This window comes from Castor canadensis, chromosome 16, assembly GCF_047511655.1.
Source record: "Castor canadensis chromosome 16, mCasCan1.hap1v2, whole genome shotgun sequence".
In the NCBI taxonomy this organism is placed as follows: Eukaryota; Metazoa; Chordata; class Mammalia; order Rodentia; family Castoridae; genus Castor; species Castor canadensis.
Window position 1 is genome coordinate 18,930,983 of NC_133401.1, and position 22,628 is coordinate 18,953,610.

Below are 22,628 nucleotides of genomic sequence, written 5' to 3' on the forward strand. Positions count from 1 at the left end.
TCAATTCAGTTCATAGCTACTCTTCTTAGCAGCCCCCAGCAGGAGACCCACTTACCTAACTTTGGGCTTCACCATCCAAAATCTGATTTCATATTTGGCTTCAATGATAAGCCATGAGGAGAGAGTCTGGTAAAAGCATTTGGTACTTACAGGTGCTGGAGGTCCCCAGTAGGCCTTGAGTGCAGTGAAGAGGATAGTGAGAGGTGAGAGAGCAGCAACTAGTGTAGCAAGGGTGGGGAGACCAGAAAAAAAAAAACAGACAGGCTGTATGCTGATAACGAGACAGGGGAGGAAATGGCAAAGCAGAGAGATAAAACTTAAAGAATTTAAACATGAAGATCACATTGCACTGGGGAAATGAAATAGCCAATGAAGTCACATGCAATCATATATGGGTTGAGCTTTGCTTTCTGCTTCTATAACCTGCTTGCAAGGGTCTATAAGGTGAGACCCCTTTGTTCTCAGGGCTCAGCCTTTGGACACCAGTCCTCTGTGTCTGTGCCTGGACAATAAATGTTGCTTTGTGCTAATATACCTCATAAATTATCTCAGTCATAATTTCCCACAACGTTACTTGAGGGCTTGCCGGGATTATGGGAGACAGTGAGTTATCACCTCCATTGTCACCAGGGTGCATCCCCCAGAGGGCTGGTAGGAGTTCCCACCAGGTGACAATGGACAACTTGATCTGGAGGGGAGATTCATCCTCTCAGCAAGTGGGGCAAGGGTGTCGGATGCTCAAAGGAATGCACTGAGGCACTGGAACCAATTCAGGAGCACCATGCTTCATAATGCTAAGCACCTGGGTTCGAATTCAGGCCTGCCTCAGGAGGCAGAAGGGGAGTCTGGTCACCTTACAGAGACCGCTACTAACTTCCTGTTGAGGGGAAACCATGTCACTCTTGTTTAAGGAGTAGGGTGTGCCATGTGAGAGTGTATAAAAGCGTGAGCCTGAGATGTAGCCCAGCTGCGAAGTGAGTGAGGAGTCCTGATCCTAGGTTCCATGGTGAACTCATGAAGTCAAGTGTGAGCCCCAGTGGGGCCTCAGGTCCAGGGTTTTTATGGACTCACTGGGGCGAAAGAGTCGCCTAAGTCCCTGCAAGGGGAGTGGCAGGAGATGGACGAATCAAGTGCTTTTCCAAAACCACTTCACACAAGACACCCATGTCTGTCTTGCCATTTGGTAACAGGAGGAGATGGGTGGAAATCAGAGTAAAAACACTCTCTTGGAGTGTATGATTAATAACTTTATAAAGGGATTTAATGGAGACTATGGAAATAAAGTTAACTTCCAACAAGTTAAACATCATTTATAAAGTAGATTGGTCTGCTTTTGGTGTAGGACCCAGTAAGGGTCACTAGATAAAAGCATGATTAATAAAGTTTAAAGAGTAATTGTAAAAACAAAACAAAACCCAAAAACCCTAACACCCAGGAGAATGGGAAAAAGTCAAGAAGCTAAAACTGGTCGTCAAAACTCAGACTCTGTTGTTTATTTAAGATCAGGTATCAATTTATTGGGCCGACTAAGGAAAAATCAGTCTTTCAGTCTTCATGGATAGCTTTGGTGCCCCAGTTTGCACATGTTCATCCAAATTGGGCATCCTGAAGGAGGACTGAGGCTCAGCACTAACTGGGCTCTTACAAAAATTAACACACTAAGGATGGACTTGCACTGATACAAGTCCATGGTCTGACTTAAAAGACAAGGAATGTTGCAAAAGGGTTATGAATGTAGAGAGGGGAAAATGCAAGAATGGAAACAAAATTGGGATAAAGTCTTCATGGATAAAAAAGAAAAGAAAGAGAGAAAAATGAAATATCATAAAATGTTTAGAGACAAAAAAGGATAAAAGGTTTAATATACTCCTTCAGCTGAGTTTTATGTCTTAAAAATAAAAAGTAAATAGAAAACAATTTGGGATTATTAAAATATGCCAGAAATACAGAACTTGTTGGCACCTGTACTTCAAGGGAACATAAACAGGGAGAACCTACCTAAAGGGTAGTCCAAAAGGATGGTGCAGTAAGCTTTGTCTGTTATTGAGACAGTCATGAGATAAGCTTATGTTTCCCTTGCTAATGTCTGGTCAGCTTATGCATCCATCTAATGGTATGCTCACAGTGTGTGTATATACAGAAACATCTTGAAAACAGTTCTTATTATACAGTCAATACAAAAATTATCATTGTGTTCTATTGCTGCTTTTAAGAAAACAGGTTATTAAACTTATTTCAATCTGGTCTCACTAAGATTCAGGCATTCAGGGGTTAATACTCCAGCTCAGACCAGAGGAGAGACAGAAAAAAGAAAAGAAAAGGGGGAGGGCACAGCTTGCAACAAACATCTTGGAGTTTGGGTAGTTAAAGAAATAACTTTTGCCCACATTTTCTTTTGGCTCTGGGTGTACAGTTCGATAGCTATGTGCTAGTCACCTGGAAATGGGGGTGGGGCAGGGCTGGGATGGGACAACACAGTCACAGGTTTTGTCACTTGCCTCAGGTATATAGGACAAGCAAGGGACGATTAGCATCACCATTTCACAGAGAAAGGAGCTGAAGCTGAGCTGTAAGGGACTCTTCTGTGGTCTCTTACTCAGCATGGAGAGAGACCTAGAATCCATGATCTCACATTTGAGCCCAGAATACATCCCTTTCATGGCACACACTGGAAACTCAACACGTGTACTAGTGAAGTACGCCTTTTCATTTAATTAGGCTCTCATCCAGAGCTGTGAATCATTCAGAAGGATTTTAAAACAGTGATGTCCAGAATTCACATCAAACTAAATGATATACAATCTTCTGGGAGAGCATTGGGCTTGTTTGCTTAAGCTTTATATTTTGAAGTAATTAAAGATACACATAAATGTACAAGAAGGTCCCATCCACTCTTCACCCAGCCTTCCCATGGTAACGCCTTACAAGACTACAGTACAATATCAAAACCAGGACATTGATGTTGCCACAATCCATGGAGTATGTTCAGATCTGTCCAGTGACACAGGCATTCATGTTGGGGTGGACAGCTGGATGCAGTTTTATCACATGTGTAGCTAAGTGTAGCCATTACTACAATCAAGATATGTACCATCACCAAACTCCCTACAGCATTGACTTCAAAAGCTCCCAAGTGATTCATTCTCATACACATCATTCATGACCAACTACTGTGCCAACACACTGCTCCTCTACCTCCATCTTCCAGGACAATGCCCTGCCATCGTCCACCTCGCCCTGGCTTGAAACCTGAAGTCATCATTGACCTGCCCTCCTTTGGCCCATCTGCCTATGATAGGTCCAAGAGATTCTTCCTTATACTATCTCTCGGGACTGTCTTGCCCTTGGTTGTCACACAGTGTGACTTCTTGTTTGTCTTACTGCAGTATAGTCCCCACTCATGTCTCTTCTTCTAGATTTCCTTTCCACAGCCAGTACCATAAAGCACAGTCATGAATCTCTATTACCCAGCTCAGACCACTTCATTCCTCTGACCAAAACCTTTAGATGATTACCATCATTTATAAAATAAAGTACAAATTTTTAAAATTCAAAAAAAAAAAGAAATGACTTTCGCATGCTTCATTCTGCCTTAAATATAATCTGGAATTAAATTCTCTCTCATAATACTTGGGTCTATTAACAAATGAGCTTTCTACAAATTGATTTTCTACAAAAATAATGTCAAGGTTGCTTTCTTTCTTGTTTTTTCATACAAATGTAAGGTTTCTAAGTTAAATGGTTTTATAAGTTATTTTCAAGAAATAACAAAAAATATAAAAGATATTAAGGATATGGTTTTTAAAAAATAAAAGGTTAAAACAATAATACTTTCAGATAAAAAAAAAAGGATACTGACAAGCTCCCCCAGAGGGTACATAGTAAGTTGTCACAAAGATATAGAAGCTTATGTAAGTGATTAAGTCAACTAAAATCTTAGAGTTACATTAAAGGTTTTGTAAGGTCAAAATTTAATGTGCTGATTTTAAATTAAAACTTAATTTTCTAAGATTATAACAACAAGGCTATCTTTAAAATATTCTAGTGTTCTTAATAACATTTACAAAAAATTGTCTGAAAAACTGGTTTTTATTTTGTCAAGATAATTATCAAAAATTTTTGGTGCTACAAGTTAATCCACAAATTTGTCAAGACAACAAGTGTTTATTACAACACAAAAAAGACAAGAGGCAGCTGAGCACAGGGAGTGCTGCTGCACCGATATAAAGGTTGAGAGATTTATTTATGTAAAGCAAAGCCAAAGTACACCCTCCAGATAGGATAAAAAGTAAATAAATAAATTAATTAAAAATTCAAAAAGGAACACTACACTGGAAGTCAAGACCTCCAATTTTTATTAGACTTAACAGAGTGGAAGTGTTAGTCCTAACGCTTCCACATGTCAGGCAGAGGGAATTTTTGGCCTGGGATGACCAGATGGGGCTATTATTTTAGGGGGCCTCCACTGACTACAGGTTGAATGGATCCTGCTCTATGTCATGAGCCATCTGTTAATGTCAACAATCTGAGATATGATCCCTTATCAACATCTGAGCCATGATTCTTGGCCACTATGTTTCCTAACTCCACACTTAGTCCCCATAAATATTTACCTGTGGTTTCTGGTGATTTCTGTAGGCGTTTTAACTACTAAGGTAACTGAGTCATGCTCATTTAAGAGTTGGTTTTTGTTGGCGTTAACAACAAGAACAGCCCAGTTAGGACTAGACCCCTCCACCTTGCAGATGGCTTACCTTATCTCCCTGGATAGATGCCAAGGACAGTTGGGCAGACAGTGACCTACTACTACAACTTATCTTTCTTGTTTGCCCAGCAACTATATCCCTTAGTGACCTTCCTGGTACTTTTCCACTATCCCCCTATATCCAGCCCAAGCCTGTGTATGGCAATGGGTTCTAGCTCTCTTGCTGGGGTCTCCCTTCACAGGGATCCTGCCTGAACAATAAACCCTGAATTGGTATTTGAGCAGTCTCTCTGCCTCTTCCATACCTCTTAATTTCTGGGAGCTTATATAAAACTTTGTAGAAGACTTCATGGTTAAACAAGTGTTGTCTTCAATGATTCTAATACAGTTGGTATCCTATATATGTCTGTGACTGGACTGTTTGGGGTCACTGACACTGTTCTCCTCCCCCACTGAATAAAAATCTTCAAGAACTTCAAGAGCAACTAAACTAACATGTATATATAACCTTTAAAAGGTTGTAATGCTGTTGCTGGTTCCTATATTGATGTTATTCAAGTATATCAAGCCTTCTAAAATACAAAATGTAGATACACTTGGTAACAAAAAGTTAGTGGTACTGATACACAGTTCTATCAGGTGCTAAATTGTCCATCAAAATTTAACCATGGGTCTTTTAAGCTTTTCCCTTACAGTTCTGACCCTTCTGGGGCATTTACAGATAAGTCCATAAAAATGACTCCAATAACTACTTATGTGTCAACCAGGTTAGCTTTTTAGACATCTGCTTTTGTTAGATTTTGTTTTGTATTGTCCTTTTCTAGAAGCCCACTGCCTAAGAGCCACTCCTTCTAAACCTCTTTTGTTGCTTAAATTTGGCAAAAAGGGTCTAGTTGGCACTGTCTCCCGCAGGAGACACCCACCCACCCACCTGGACATGGGACAAAATCCAGGAAAGAATGACCAATCAAGAAAGATCTTCAGTCTATGGCCACACCACCCTGACCACGCCCTGCCTCATATTTTCTTGGAAGCTAATCAGGGTTGGGCATGGATAGTACTTGGATGGAAGTCAGATCTTCAAAAGAGACTGCTCAGAGACAAGCAGTTTGGAGACAAGGAGGGAATGCCATCAAAGATCCAATGTTGTCACTAATGCCAGACCTCTCAAAAATAGACAAGGCTGAGAGGATTAAAGAAATGGTTCTTATGCATGTGTGGCTATCTGGCATTAAAGCCTTACTAGACGCAAACTCATATTTTTAGGCAGGGTCTTCTACTTAAATAGAGACAAAATAACTAGTTTTACTGGCTTTAAACATGTCCTTTGATACATAATGATGATGGTTTTATAATATACTGTTGCCATGGTAATTGTACTCAGTTAAAAAAAAAGACATTGTCTAGATAAAAAAATATATAAAATGTCCACCCATTAAAACCCCATGGAGATTCCCTTTTGTTGTTATTCTCTCTACTCCCACCGCAGTTAAAGTAGCAGAGATTGCTTCTTGGATCAACCACAGCTGAGTCAAACCAGCTTCTCTCAAATGGGAGTGCATCCCTGACCCAGCTTCACCATGTAGGATCACCCTCCAGAACCTGAGTATCCTCCCCTGACAAGACTCTGCTTCCCAGGAATCAACAGGGGACCACGTACGACAGGACAACAGCCCTGCTCTCATTACATCTTGGAAGCTGACTAGTCTACGCACTGCAGAAGCTTGAAGAATCGAGTCTCCAATGTGACAACTGGATTCATTGTCACCCCTTGTTTGTATCTGTTGCTGTACTTCTTACCATAATCTTTGGCTTAGTTCAGGCCGAGACTGTCCCTGATGATTGGACTCATGGTGAAAGGTTTTTATTTAATCTCAACTATCGTTTTTGGGTGGGATCCATACCTACTATTTATTGTTACTGATGTGGTTTCCCTTTATGGCCTCGGAGCCCTCCTCCTGAGGCCTATGTATGCATACTACTTGGGCAGGAAATGTTGTCACTAGGACTTTGCTATTCCATACTTACTATTCTTGTGCAGGCACTGTCATACACTTACAACCATACTGTGTATTCAGTGTGTTCCCATGGTAATCAGCATATCTGCTTCAACACCTCTTATCACCCCCAGAAGCAAGGGTTAGAGATCAGGAGCATCCACAATCCTGGGAACCTTATCTGCCGCACCCAGGTGTTTAGTCCAGATAAACCAGTATCAAGGTTCTTTGATGCATGTGTAGCCAAAGACAAGGGTGGATATGGAGGTATAGGCTATGGTTGTGGGGCTTAGCTTGGTAAGGAGCCTATCCGTCAAAGGGTAAGTATATGTGTTGAGGTGACAACCCTTGGCCATGTGATGATGTGGGTTCTCATTATTGTCCTTACTGAAGTTGTGTTTCATGGGCCACATGGCAGAGGACTAAGAACACAGCCCTTCTTCACAAAGGGAAAGTTGCCCCTTACTGCACCCGTGTGCCTGTAACCCTGTAAATTTCACTGTACTTAAACCATCAGTTTGGACATAGGGACATATAATTGGTACAAGGATAGAACTGGAGATCATCATGTTAACTGAAGTGAGACTTTGAAAGACCCATATTGCATGGTCTCTCTTGTATGTGGCATCTGCATTTGAAAAAAGACATGAAAGCAGAAGGGGGACTATTTAGAGGGATGAGTGGGAGAAAATGGAGGGTGATGGGAGGTGAAGATGATTGAAGCATATAGTATACAAATATGAGAATGTCATACTGCAACCTCTACTTTTGTGCAATTAATAAGTTAAGAAAATATTGATGACATGGTGCAGCCATGGTGGAAACTGTTCAGTGGTTCATGAAAATGTTAGTCAGAATTATTAAATGACACATTCATCCCACTCTCAGGTATATAGTGAAGAGATTGAAAGCAGGTGATTTAATACAAATGGGTACATTAACGTTCATATTGGTGCTATTCATAATACCTATAAACTAGAACACACCCCAATGTCCATCAAGTGACAAAATGCATAAACAAAATGTTGTCTCTCATATAATAAAACACCACCTAGTAAAAAAAGATTCTCATGCATGCCACAGTGTGACTGAACCTTAAAGAGACAAAGCCAAGTGACACAGACAACACAAAGACCACACATTGCACAATCCCACTTACATGACACATGCACAACATGAAAACCCATGGGGATAGGAAGCACATTAGTAAGTGGCAGAGGCTGGTAGAGGGAAAAATGGAGTGAGGCTCAATGGATGTGGTGCTTCCTTTCAGGATGATGAAAATGTTCTGGAGTAGATAGATACTGGTGGCAGTTGGACCACACTGTAAATGTGTAAATGACCCTGAATTGTTTACTTTAAAATGGTTAAATGGGTAAATTTTATGATATTGTGTGTTTTGCTACAATATAAAACTAAGTGGATAAAAATTTACTTGCACCTGCTTCCTTTTAGTTTTAAAAATATGGTTATATGTCCTGGCACACTGGCTCACAGCTGTAATCCCAGTCATGAAGTGGGGATTTGGATGACAGTGGTTTGATGCCAGTCAGGGAAAAAGTTAGCGAGACCCAATCTCAACAAATCAGCTGGACATCCTGGTGCTCGCTGTTGGCTCCTGCTATGTGAGAGGCCATAGGTAGGAGGACTGTGGTCCGTGCTGGCCCTGGGCAAAATGGAAGATGCTACCTAAAAATATAACTAAAGGAAAAAAACGTGCTGGGGCCATGGTGCAAGTAGTAGAGTGCATGCCTAACCCCAATACCGCATATATATACGTTTTCTATATATGTATGTATGTATGTATGTATGTATGTAAGTATGTATATACCTACCTACCTACCTACCTACCTACCTACCTTCCTTACCTATGTATCAATAAACTTCAGTGATGGGTGTTACTCATCTTCTTTTCTTCTGGGACAGTAGTGATTTGAGGGACCGTTCAAGGCTCATCTTCCCAATTTCCTCTACTTATTTTGTTTTCAATGCTGCCCTTCCCTGCTGCACAAAGGGAAAGCTGCCCCTGACTGCTCACGTGGCACCTGTAACCCTGCAAATTTCACTGTACTTACACCATCAGATTGGACATAGGGACATATAATTGGCATAAGGATAGATGGAAAAGGCCTTGACCCTGGAATTCTGATGCACCGCAAATTAGTAACTGTTACCCATGACAGTTACTCCTACTCAGTGTTTTACTCCTTTTATGAGGAAATGAGGAATGAAATTTTATCTTGCCAAAGCTAAAAACTTGTTCCTCTCGCTGGCTGAGTCTATAGCCCAGACACCAAATGTCACTTCATGCTATGTTTGTGGGGGAACAACATGGGAGACCACTGGCCTTGGGAAGCAAGGGATTAAACCCATGGGAACCTTTTAATGAGACTGCTTTTCCAAAGTACAGGAAAGGCCTCTGGCTCCTAGAAACTTCCATCATCAGAAATTATTATCTCCTACCCAGAAGGCCAATTCTCCACCTCACTGGGGGATTTAATGTGTTTAGGACAAAAGTTTTACAATGACACTACCCAAGAGACCCAATGGTGGGGAAGTCCAAACCACACAGAACCCCAGCCCTACCCACTGGCCAACTTTTCTATTCTCCAGACAGCATGGAACAATCTTACTGCAAACATAGATTGGCAGGTGCCCATGGGAGTGTATTGGATCTGCGGGAAGCAAGCTTATACAGTGCTACCTAGCAGCTGGTTTGAATCTTGTACGCTAGGCTCAATCAGACTATCTTTCTTCATGCTTCCTCTCAGACAAGGTGAATAACTGGGATTCCCCATATATATAAAAAAAAGGTTAAGTAGACAATAATGGGGTGCCTGACAAATTGGCAATTAAAAAGAAAACAAATGGCCTCCTGAGCGAAATATCCAGTACTATGGTCCTGCCACCTGGGCAGAAGACTAGTCCTGGGGTTATCGCACCCCTATATATGCTCAACCGCATCATCAGGCTACAGGCTGTTGTTGAAATTATAACTAATGAAACTACAAGATCTTTCAATTTGCTGACAAAACAAAGCGCTAAGATGCTCAATGCCGTCTATTAGAATCACTTGGATTTAGAATATTTGTTGGCCTCTGAGGGAGGAATTTATGGAAAATTTAACCTAAGCAACTGCTGCTCACAGACTGATGATAACTAAAAAAAAGAGGTCATAACAGAGCTCACAGACAAAATGAAAAAGCTTGTCCATGTCCCCATCCAGACTTGGAGAGGATGGGATCCCAAAGACCTGTTTGGAGGGTGGTTTTCTGCCTTAGTTGGATTCAAAACTCTGATAAGGGCAATATTCCTAATCCTAGCTGCATGCACAATATTGCCCTGTCTGGCTCCTCTGGTGCTATGGTCTATTAATACTGTTATGGAGGCAATTATAGAAAGAAGAACGGCTGCACATGTAATGATCCTTTAAAAATATAAACTCCTAGATCAAGATGATGCTCTTTGACCCTGGGTAGGTCTGAGTCATCAGAGGGGGGAATAATGTAGCAGGAAAGGGGGGACCAGGAAAGAAAGAGACAGGTCGTGTTCTGACACTGACACAGGGGGAGGGGATGGCAAAGCAGAGAGATAAAACTTAAGGAATTGAAACATGGGGAAATGAAATAGCCAATGGAGTCACATGCAGTCCTATGTGGGTTGAGCTTTGCTTTTTGCTTCTATAACCTGCTTGCAAGGGTATATAAGGTGAGACACTTTTGTTCTCGGGGCTCAGCCTTTGGACACCAGTCCACTGCGTCTGTGCCAGCACAATAAACATTGCTTCATGCTACTCTGCTTCAGAGACTCCTATCTCAGCACATAATTTCCTGCAACACGAGCAATTTGTATATACAGTAGGGACTAGTGTGTGGGTCCCTTTGCATCAGTGGGCAGATGCCTGATGGTGCAGTTAAAGGAAGCCTGTTGGGGGGCAAAGGTGCCCGCAGCTTTTATCTCTGGCACAAGCTGAGCCCTTTGGGTGTGGTGAACTGGAAACTGTGCCAAGGAGACCTGAACCTGGTACAACTTAGATTAAAAATGGATTCCAAAGGGTTAGACTGATTAAAGTACAGTATATTTACAAGTGAAATACCAAGGCAACAACCCACTGAAAAATACAAAGAAACTTACTGAAGGTCAGAAATGTAAATCAGGTCATGATAAAGGGAAGGGTACACTGGGTTTGGGGTAAATGAAGAAGGCAAAGGAGGGTAAATTTGATCAATGCGTTTTCTACACATGTATAAATATTGAACACTGAAGCCTGTCAGAGTCATTTTAAGAAGGGAGAACAGGGAGAATAATGGAGGGTATGTTGTATGAATATATACAAAAACATGTACAGCTAACATATACTAATGAAAGCATTTAAAAATGGATTCTAGGTAGTAACTAACTCAGAACATTTCCACTCCAGATTTGTATTATCTCTGTCCCAGAGCTGATCTCAAGGTTTTTTTTATTGGAGTCAACAGAGTGGAGGTGTTAGTCCTACTCCTTCCACATGTCGTGTGGAAGAAATTTTTGGCATGGGGTGGCCAGACTGGCCTGTTATTTTACGGGGACTCCACTGACTACCGGTTGACGGCATCCCGCTGTATGTCATGAAGTGTGTGTTCACATCAGCAAGCAGGGATATGATTCCTTATGAACATCTGAGCCATGATTCTTGGTCATTAGGTTTCCTAACTCCACACTTAGTCTCCATGAATATCTGCTTCTTCTGTTGATATTTGTCAAGGTTTTGACTGCTGAGGTAACTGAGTCATAACTAAATAAAAGTTATTTAAGAGTTGGTTTATGTAAATTTTTCTAGACAACCTCATAATTATGGTTAAAAAACTGTTGTTTTGGTGATTCTATTGTAGCCAGTACCACGTATGTGTCTATGACTGGGCTATTTGGGGTCACTGAGACTGCCCACCCCCCACAAACTGATGGGAAACTAAGTTTTACTCCAAGAGTCACACTAAATTACTGTGTCTGTTAGTTACTGAATTGTCCATCAGAATTTTAACTGTGGCTCTTTTAAGTTTTTGTCCTTACAGTTCTGGTCCTTCTGGGGCATTTATAGTCAAGTCCACAAAAAATGACTCCAACAAGTACTTGTCTATCAACTGGGTTAGCTTTTTGGATATCTGCATTTGTTGATTTGTGTTTTGTATCATCCTTGTCTAGAAGCCCACTGCCTAGGAGACACGCCCTATAAGTCTCTTTGTTGCTTCAATTTGGCCAAAAGGGTCTAGTTGGCACTGACTCAACCATGACCTGTTGGTTATATCCCTTCCAACATGGGACAGAAAAAAACAAGCAAAAAACCCAGGAGAAAGTTAATCCTATTGACAAGGGACAAAATGACCCATCGAGAAAGACCTTCAGAGGAGACTGCTCAGAGACAAGCAGTTTAGAGTCAAGGGGGGGAATGCTTTCAAAGTTGAAATGGAGACACCCGTGCCAGACCTCTTCAAAAATAAAGCCAAGAAGGTTCTTATACGTGTGTGGCTATCCAGCATTAAAGCCCTTTTAGGCATCTCTGACAGAACACCAACTCCTATTTTGTCAGAACCCTGTACTTAAATAGAGACAACGTGACTATTTTTACTGGCTCTAGACATGTCCTTTGATACTTAAAGATGATGTTTTTAATTATTTTAAACACTGGGTTTTTCTTACACATGTATAGGCTTCTTGTTTATAATGTACTGTTGTTGTTGTAATTCCACAGACAAGAGAAACCTCAAGTTCAGACATTTATGCTGCATGTGCATCAATACCACTGCACAAAAGCACACTCGTACAATAACAGTCTCAATAAAGCTCAATGGTTAAAAAAGTAATACAGCACAAGTTGTTGGATGATTATGGGAGAAATTTAATCTTGGCTACTATCTCTACTTGGGTCCTCCCTCTACTTAGCTACTGGTCACTATAATTATTTTCCTAATTTTTGGCTAAGACATTCTCAATTGCTTGTCCAGTTGTTTCTGCAAGGTTGGAGACAATCGAGCTCCAGATGGTGATGGGGGCCAAGCCACAAACACTGGAGACCTCCTGCAGGTAGCATGAACCACTTGAAAAAACCCCTTTGGCATCTTGAAAGAGATCCTGATTTTCTGGGGACTGCTTGAGTCAACACCCCTTTTACTGACAGAAGTCAGGGTTAACTGTGGAGAGGGGGGTGACATAAGGGAACAAATGTAAGGGAAAATAAAATGACAAAAATTCAGAATTCAGCCATCTCTGCAAAAGAGGGTTCTTTTGCAGCCTCTTAGTCCCAGTCTGGTAACATGTCCACCAGTGTGAGCTGTCCAAGATGAGTCCCCAGAGCCCAGCATGGGCTCCTATTTCTGCTTCTCATAGTAGTTGGGATGACAGGCACATACTACCATGTCCAGATGTTTCTGTTCAGATGGGGTCTTGTGAACATTTTTTTTGTCTTGGGCTGGACTAGCACCTGGCTTCTATGCTTTCAGCTTCCTGCAGAGCTGCGATGACAGGGATGCACCACTGTGCCAATTAACTGGATGAAACAGGAGTCTCACAAACTTTTTGCTCAGAGTTGGCCTCAAACCACTATCTTCCCAATCTCTGCCTCCCAAGTAGCTAGAATCACAGGTGTAAACCACCGGCACCAGACTCAAACAGTTTCATTGACTTGTAAGTCATACACAAAATGTACACATATTTAATGCATGCAGATTGGTGTGTTTGTATATGTGTGAACTCCACAGTCAGTCCATCACCTTCAAGAGGTTCCTACAACTCTTAGCTTTTGTTTTGTTTGTTTCCTGTTTTTTGTAGTAAGAACATAGATTCACACTCTTCGGTTGTTAAGAGCATATGACACTTCAAATATTACATACTGCAGTAACATATTGCATATTAGTTAATGATTGATATTAAACAAAACATATTTTTAACTAAGGACGCTATGTGACACAACAGATCACTAGAATTCAATAATCTTGCATAAGATATGCCCGTTGAACAGCGATCCACTTGCCCTGCCTTCCATTCTGCCTCTTGGAAACCTCAGGTAAGTGGAGTCATGTGTATTTCTCTTTCTCTGAGTGCACAGATGCAATAGAATACTATTCAGCTTTAAAAGAGCAGGACATCCTGCCCCATGGGACAATACGAATGACCTCAGAGGATGTTATGCTCAGTGATATCAGCCAGACACAGGACAAGTAGTTTTACATGGTAGGCACCTGATATTTTTAAGCAATAAACTTCCTCCAAAGCTTTGCCTTGTACATCTTTAACCAACTACCAGAGAGTGTATACATCCAGTCTCCAAATCACATGGAAGGGAAGGCAGAGGAGCTCTACTCTCTTTCCCCAGCTCTACTGGTGCGAACCTGGCTCTCACCACTGTCACTTCTTCTCTGGATTATTAAGATAATCTCCTAATGTGGGTATCTGGTTCTTATTGTGATCCTCTTAGGGTCCATACACCAGGGCTTCATATTCATGCTCATTTAAAGCATATATCAGACTTTGTCACTCAGATGCTTAAAACCCTCGTCTGACTTCCTATCCCATCAGAAGAAAATCCCGACACTGCTGCACACCCAGGTGGTTTGACCGTGCCTTCTGCAAGCCTGAGACCTTGGCTATTTCATGTTGTGCCCTCTCCAGCTCACAGGGCTCCAAGCACTCAGGCTTGTTGCCCTCCCACAGATGCCTTCCTGCCCTACAGGCTCTGTGTGTGCAGCTTCCTCTCACATTCCCCCAAATCTGCTTCCCTAGAGCAGCTCTGAACAAAGAGAAAGTCAACATGTGCCTCAAAGATTATATTAAGTTTTTTGTAGTACATTTAAAACATGTGAGAGGGACAGCTCAGTGGTAGCAGGGACAGGAAAGGCCCTGAGTTCAACCTGAGAACCAGAAAAAAAGAATTAAGAGCCTGGACATGGTGGTGCATGCCTATAATTTGAGCACTTAGGAGGCACAGGTAAGTGAACCAGGAGTTCAAGACCACCATGGGCTCACACACTGTCCTAAACAAAAACAAAAAATAAGCATGTGAGGACTTCAGCTTAATCCCCAGCCCCTCAAAATGTGAAAATATGTAAAATGAATTTTTAATAATCTATATTATTTATGTCGATATATCAAAACTTATTTCGGTATGTAGTCCACTTGACAATATTAGCTATGCAATGTTTACAATCTTTTTTGCTCACTGCATTTCAAAAGTCAGCATGTTATGTACCTAATACGTACTTACAAACATAGGTAACATTTTTAGCACACACATTTACCTATGAGCAGTGATAACTACACTAATTACAGTAAGAATTGATACTGCAAAGTATATACTTACAGTGTTTGTCAACTCAGATACTAAATTTTTCAATCACAAACACTTGCTCTACATTAAGAATTTATCATGAAATTTACAGTCAAAAAGGCCTTTGTTCACACACAAGGTGTTTGAAAGGAAGGTTTTCCAACAGCAAAATCAAACATTCATTTTTAAATTTAAATGAACTGTAGTTCAGTACTTGAATTGATAGTCAATTGAATATCAGTTCAAATTAATAAAAAATCTAATTTAAATTCATTGAAGTGAAGTTTAAAAAATTCAGCTCTGTAGTTACATGAGCCACATATCAAGGGTTCAGTTGCCAAGGGTGGCCAGGGGCTACTGTTTTCGACAGAGTATTTCTGTGGCTACATAAAGATTTCTTGAACAATACACCTGTCAATCTTTATACAGAGTTGAGAGAGAGAATTATACAATGAATAGATGGAGATATCCCGGAATTTGAGCCTGGCTCCAAAGTCTTATGATGGAATGAAGATTGCCTGGTTCCAATGTCTTTGCTTCTAAATGCTATACTACTTTAATTGTACTGTGCATGGTTGAAATTCTATGGATAATGGAAGTTATTTCATCAGGGGTTTAAGCAGCCTCCTTAATATCACAGATATTCAGTCTTATTTTTATTTTTATTTTTTTAGCATTTCTATAGCAATCATCTGGATTAAACCAGATGATTTATTTGAGATCCTTTGTGAGAAATCTCAAATTCTTGTGTTCCTTCTTCCTATTACAAGGAACCAAGGTTAGAAGTTCCAACATTTGTTCTAGAGAATGTAAAAGCTTAGATAACATTCGTAACCTTCCTGAGCCTCCCTTTCCTCATCCACATGACTGGAATAAATGACTGCTTACTGTTAATTTGTGAGGGTTAAATCAGATGAGATATGCAGAGACCCTGGTCCACTACAAGTATTTTGAATGATGTTCTATTCCTGCTCCAGCCATCCTACCACCACTAGAAAAAAATAGGTTTTGGTGGGTTCTGTCCATAGTGCTGACTAATAACAAATCTCCGTGGCCTTTTTCTACCCTACTATCACTATAGGGCTCTCAACTCACCTCCTTGAAGGCTTCTCACATCTCTTGGATACCAATCATCCCAGCTGTCTTGGATGCAATTTTGGGGTCATCAGTTCCACAAAGTCCTCAAAGTCCACATGGCCACCCACTGAGGACAGAAGAGAGGTGGTTAGTGGTGCCCCATATAACCTGAACCTTCCATTTCCTCACTTTCCCTTCCAGTCAATTAAAGAAGTAGGTCATCTTCCATCTCCCTGCTAAGAGTTTCCCTGGATTTGCTTTCTCTACTCATCCAACTCAAGCCCCTCTGTTCTTCTAATCTGAATCAAGGGAACAGGTTGTGTATGGTAGTAACAACCACCTTCAGAACATCTCTTAGTTGATTAACACACATGTTTCCTCATCTGTAGATCTGTAGAAAAAAGAAATTGAATTACACGTGCATCAGACTCTCTTCTAGTATGAATTCAATCATCCCTTGGAGGGGATTGGTGCCAGGACCGTCTGAGGATTTGAACATTTTCAGATGCTCAAGTCCCTTTTATAAAATGGCACAATATTTGCACACAGCTTAAGCAAGTCTCCCATATGCTTTCAATGTTCTCCAGATTACTTATAATGCCTACTGCAATGTAAACACTCTGTAAATGGCTATAATACTGTATTATTTAGTGACAAGAAGAAAAAAGTTTGAACATGTGCAGCCGACACAATGTTTCCCAAATATTTTCCATCCACTTCTGGTTGATTCTGTAGATGTGGGACTGGCAGATACAGAAGACTGACCATACTATAGGCACTTGGAATTCAATGTTGTTAACTAAGTTACATGCCCCAAAGCAAGGCTGTTAGCAGTTTAATTCCAGGTTAAATGTCAAATCATCTTTGGCTTCCATTTAAAAATCCATGCTTTGTGCAATACTATTCACCAACATTAGATTCAACTCAAAGTGTGCTTCCTACACCCAGCACAGCTCCAATCTTGCACATCACTGATAAGTAAGCCTTAGTGGTCAGAATAACCTACATTTAATGGAAAATCACCAGACGTATGCTTTTGCCTACAAGGGCATCTTTACCCCTTTTCTTTATAAGAGTGATAGTACCTCACATGAAGGACAGGGAAACAGGCACAAGAGTAGGGTATAACTCCACTTTTCAAAATGATCGCAATGAATAAATATAGGAACTGGGGCTTGAACCCAGATCTCTCTCTCTACAAGACACCCTTCAAACCACTTCAAACACTGCCTCCCTAAAGGCAATACAGACTTCTATTCCTCTTTCTCACCTCTCTATCCCCATACCTAATATCAATATCCACCTCCTTCCCAATCCCACCTTTAGTGTTTCCTTAACCCCAGTCGCTCATCTCAGCCCCTGGTCTCAGGGTTCATGTGGATTTGCTGGCCCAGTTTGGTCAGCTCCATCTCCTTGTAAGAGATGAACTCATCACGGTCCTTGTCAAACTCAAGAAATGATGCCCGGAGCTCTGGAAGTCAAGAGAGAAGAACCTTGGGGCAACTTGTAACAGTCAGTGTGGAAGAGAGATATCCCTTAAAACTATCAATGAAGCACTGACTAGACATCCTTCAGAGAATAATACATTTTAAAAAGCCATGCATTTCAAAAAGGTGTGATGTATAAGATGTGGTAGCAAGAGGTATGACAACTGAGACTGCTAAATGAGAAGATGGAAATCTTTAAATTTCTTGGGTGAAATTATGAGGAACCTCATAACCACCATGGGAGAAAACCCAACAATTTTAGATTCTTTCTAAAATACATGTGCCTCTCCTGACATTCTGAAACATGTAGAGATGGGCATATCTTCTAAATAATTGGGGGGAGGGGTACTTAAAACTACATGAGAACAAATTCAAAAATTGAGGTTATATGGGAAGAGAAAGGGTGTGAATTTTTCACATGAATTAATGTTCACAGAAATGCACAAATTGTTAGAGAACAGGTTAAGTGGTGGATGACCATGGGAGGGAACTTGGAGGAGGAATTACCTTCAATTTCATCTTGTCCTAGGGGTCTTTCCTGTAAAGGAATACATGGGAAAAGGAATTGGAGTCAATAATCCAATATCCACTTCTAACATATACCCTGTTCCCCCCAAGTCTTTCCACACCTTTGTCTTCCTCCATCTCCCTCATTTTTTGCACAGTTCCTTGCCTTCTTCCTCAAGCCCTCTCATTTCCTCTTTCCCACTCTTGAATTTTCTGTGGGAGTACTGGGGTTTGAACTCAGGGCTCTGTGCTTGCTAAGCAGGACTTTATCACTTGAACCATCACCTGACCTTGTTTGCTTTGGTTGTTTTTCAGGTAGATTCTCACGTTTCTACCCAGGGCAGGCCTGGGACCTTGATCCTCCTACCTATGCTTCCTTCATAGCTGGGAAGGAATGCACCTCTACATCCAGGTTATTATCTGAGATGGTGTCTTTGCTCAGGCTGTCCTGGAATCACATTCCTCCAAATCTCCACTTCTCCAGGAGCTGAGTTTAAAGGGATGAGCCACAGTGCCTGTCTCCCAACCTTGAATTTTGATCTTTCCCATCTGCCTTTCCAAGACAGACACTCCTCATGTTCTGAGAGAGGTCTGAAACCCACACAGTCCAGTCTTTCCCTCCAGATGGAGAAAGTGTGACTTAATATCACAAGTAATCTGTTCACAGGGCCGACTCTCTTCTGGGCTGTGTTTAAACCTCAAAACTCCCCTGTGAAGTAAATATTTCCACCTTACCCATGAGGAAGGTGAAGAAGAGAGGTGGAGGAACCTACTGGAGGTTCATAAATGGATGATCCTTTCCGTCCATTAAATTACTCACTTGAAGTCATGCAACAGGTTAGGCATAGGACTGGGGTTAGAATTCAGGACTCCTGACTTCCAAGTCAGAATTCTTTCACGAAGCACCATTGACTCTTTCCCTAGCCACCTCCATCCTTCCTCCCAAGGGTTAGAACTCCTTTGTGTAGGGATCACTGTGCAATGATATTAGGCAGGGTACTAAGTGCCAGCAAGACCACTTCCTAAAACCTCTGAAAATTTCTAGCCATTGTTGCCCTGCCTACTTATGGACACACCTGCACGCACTGTACTTGGATACCTGGCACAGGACCTGGGAAGTTCTACTAATCCTCACCTTCCTGATTTTTTTTTTTTTTTTTTTTCATTTTTCTTTTATTATTCATGTGTGCATACAAGGCTTGGTTCATTTCTCCCCGATTTTTTTTTTTAAATAGTGGGTTTGACCACAGCTTCACGCTTGCTAGGCACGCACTCTACGACTTGAGCCACATCTCCAACTCTTTGTGCTTTACTTTTCATGTAGGGTCTTCCTAACTTTTGCCCAGGCTGGTCTCAAACTGACACCCTCTAGATCTCTTTCTCCTGAATAGCCAGGATTACAGATATGAGGCATCGCACCTGTCCTATCCTGGACCTCCTTTGCCCTCCTACCTCCCTTTTCCTTGGAGCCTTTCCCCAACATCTCTTTCGTGTTATTTCCCCACACATTCCTGTCCCTTTCCTTTCCTTTGTGGTGGTCTTAAAGCCTGACTAACACATGCCCACAAGAACCTAAAAGATTTCTCCTTGCTACTTCCTAGCTTAAAGCAAAAGGACTTCAGGAATCAGTTTCCTCACTGATGAAATGGGAATGAAACTCACAAGTTGTTCTACAGATTAAATGGCATTAGACATGTAAAGCCCTTTGCACAGGTCTGGGCAAGACTTAGTGAATAGCAGGTGTTGTTATCATCATCTCCACTTTGATGGTCCACATGAAAGAATTATCTCAATAGTGAGACCATTCCAGTTCCCCTTTGATTGTTGTCCTGCTTCTCACTATCTCTCCTTTGCTCATGACTTCTGATTTCACTTCCCCCTAGGTATCTTGTTGGCCCTCAGCACCCTCCATGTTCCCTGGGCTCTTCTGCCTTCTCAGTTCATGTTTCCTGCACTCATTCCCCTTTTCCCTTGCACCAGCATGCCCCCTCCTTTTCCCTATGTTGCAGCTCCCCTCACCCTACACAGCATCGTTCTCACCTCATCTTTGCTTCTCAGTGTCGCCCTTATTCAGGAAGATGCATGGAGGGCCTATGGAAAACTGCATGGAGGGCAGGTACAGCCCAGGTACCCTGGTGTCAAAACAGCCCCTCCATCTTGCTGTCTGAAGGTGGCCCAGTCTCCTGATGCTCTCAATCCTTTACCAACTCTTCCTGCCCCTCTTGGCCTCTCCCTCAGTTCCTGCGTCATACAGCTGTGAAAGCTGGGTGGGAAATCTCTCCCCAGGGCAGGGAGGGATCAGAGCTGCTCCTGCTTCCACCAGCTGGCTGGAGTGAGATGGGAGGAATGATCCGGTCTAGGGCTGAGACTCTTTTATCCCCAGAATGGAACTGGAAAGGTTTGAGATGGGAATTCGAGCAGAGAGAGCAAGTTTCCATTCATATCATGTTCCAAAGAGCATTTTGAGTGTTCAGTCAAGCCTGGTAATGAAACATGGAATGGACATGGCTTCTTAACTCAAAAGTTTTCTAACAAGTCAGTAATTTATGCAAATGAGCAGGATGTAAGAACTGCCTGGTAAGGCCAGGCATGATGGCTCAGGACTGTATCTTCTTAGGATGTAGGTTAACAGGAGGATCACAGTCAAGGATAGTCCAGAAAAGAAATCAAGAGATTCCATCTCAATAAGATGGGTTTGGTGGTATGTACCTGTCATCTCAGCTATAAGTGAAGTGCACATAGGAGGATCAAGGTCCAACATGAGAGCCTATCCAAAAAATACCTAAAGCAAAAAGGACTGGAAGTGTGGCTCAGATGTTATGGTGCCTGCCTAGCAAGTGGGAGGCCCTGAGCTCAAATTTCAGTACATGCTGCCAAAAAAGAAAAATGAGAGCTTCCTGACACAGGGCTTCGGGTAGTGAGTGGGGGATTCTCTTCTTCTGCTCATATCTTCCCTTTGTTCTTCCTGAATAATTCAGGGAAAAATGGAGGTGGGAGAAGTGAGCAGGGTGAGAAGTCATAGTGGTATCAGAGCCTAAAGGGGTAATGAAGGCAATCATATGGTAGGGGGAGGGGCAGGGTTCCCTTAGAGAAGTGGGGTGAAAGAGTTCCCATAGATAGAAAGATAGCATGGCCGAGAGGGTGATATGGTCTGCATGTAGTTTGAGTGTTCCTCCACCCAGGATTCTTGTATTGGAAGCTTGCATCTCAGTATCAGGTGGATTACAGTAGGGCGTCATCAGGGATGCTGTCATAGGAAGGGATTAACGTAGTCCTGATGGGACCCCCCAGTTAGTTTCTGAGAAAGTGAATTGTCATAAGAGTTAGCCTGATGCCTTCCCAGGTCATGGGTTCCTGTCTCACCATGTAATCTCTCTGCATGTGTTCCCACCATGATCCCATCCACCATGGGATGTAGCCAAGGAGGTCCTCACCAAAGCCAGCCAAGGGCAATGCCAGGCCCACGAGTCCCCAAAACTGTGAGCTATATAAACATGTTTTCTTTATTTAGTACCCAGTCTCAGGCACTCTGTTGTAGCAATGGAAAAGAGACTAATACATGGGGCCTGAGAAGGTGTTGATAACCCATGGAAGACCAGCTTGGCATGGAGTGCTGGAACACAACATGAGTGAGGTCAGTGTCCATGAGCAGGCAAGGTCCAGGGTAGGGGGTTGTATTTAAGAGTGCCAAGAAGGAGTTCACATGTGGGGATGTCATAACCCAGCAGAATGTGAAGGATATCTACTCATGGAGGCTGCGTGGTACAGGGGTTGAAACCAGATTAGGATGAGAAAGGCATCCCCACAGGGGTGGGAAGGCAACAGAGAAGAGAGATTGGTTACACTTGGGAATGCTATTAAGAATAATAGGACCCAGGTCTCCTGCTGCTGGAAAAGGTAGTCTCTAATATAGAAAGGAGGACAAGCAGAAAGAGCCCTGTAGTGTTGGATGGAACTGGAGATATTGGTATATACAATCATGGATTTCAGTATGGAGAAGGAGAGATAAAAATAAACATAGTCTTGGTGTACACAGGGAATTTGTGCATACTCTCCACTCAGAGGACAGAGAAGTTCATCTTAATATAACTGATCTCCTCTGGATTTTTGTGAGGTATTGAGGATTGAACCCAGAGTTTCATACTTGGTAGCCAAGACCTCTACCATTTGAGCTATATCCCATTCCTTTTCATTTCTTTTTTCTTTTTATTATTTTTTATTTTAGAGACAGAGTTTCACTAACTTTACACAGGTTGGATTTGAACTCATTATCCTCCTGCCTCTGCCTCCTTAGAAGCTGGGATGACAGTCTCAGCTAGCATCTAGATCTTGATTCCTCAATACTATTCTCCACTAAAAGGAACCAAGACTTCTCATACAATAACTGACTCAGGTATGGAGCAGGAAATAGACAAGGGGAGCCTGAGACATCTTGTGCTATAAAGCGAGGGATAGCTCAGAGTCATGGACATGCAGAAAGAACACAGACTCAGCTCAAAGAAATTCAATGGCGACAATTGGCAAGTTGAAAAGTACAAATAAATGATGACAGCAAC

At 41.9% G+C, this 22,628-nt stretch overlaps 1 protein-coding gene across 5 annotated transcripts in view; it reads right to left on the reverse strand.

Annotated features, from left to right (window-relative positions):
• The window catches only part of LOC109697577 (cytosolic phospholipase A2 gamma-like), a 64,791-nt gene that overhangs the window by 1,021 nt on the left and 41,142 nt on the right, over positions 1-22,628 (reverse strand). For 3 of the 5 annotated variants that reach the window (XM_074057868.1, XM_074057870.1, XM_074057869.1), the window contains 4 exons: positions 18,073-18,103; positions 17,399-17,549; positions 16,097-16,205; positions 151-218 (listed from right to left, as the gene is read on the reverse strand). The gene's annotated coding sequence lies outside the window, so the exon portion shown is untranslated. The remainder of the gene's footprint in view (positions 1-150; positions 219-16,096; positions 16,206-17,398; positions 17,550-18,072; positions 18,104-22,628) is intronic. The other 2 variants (XM_074057867.1, XM_074057866.1) reach the window with 1 other exon arrangement.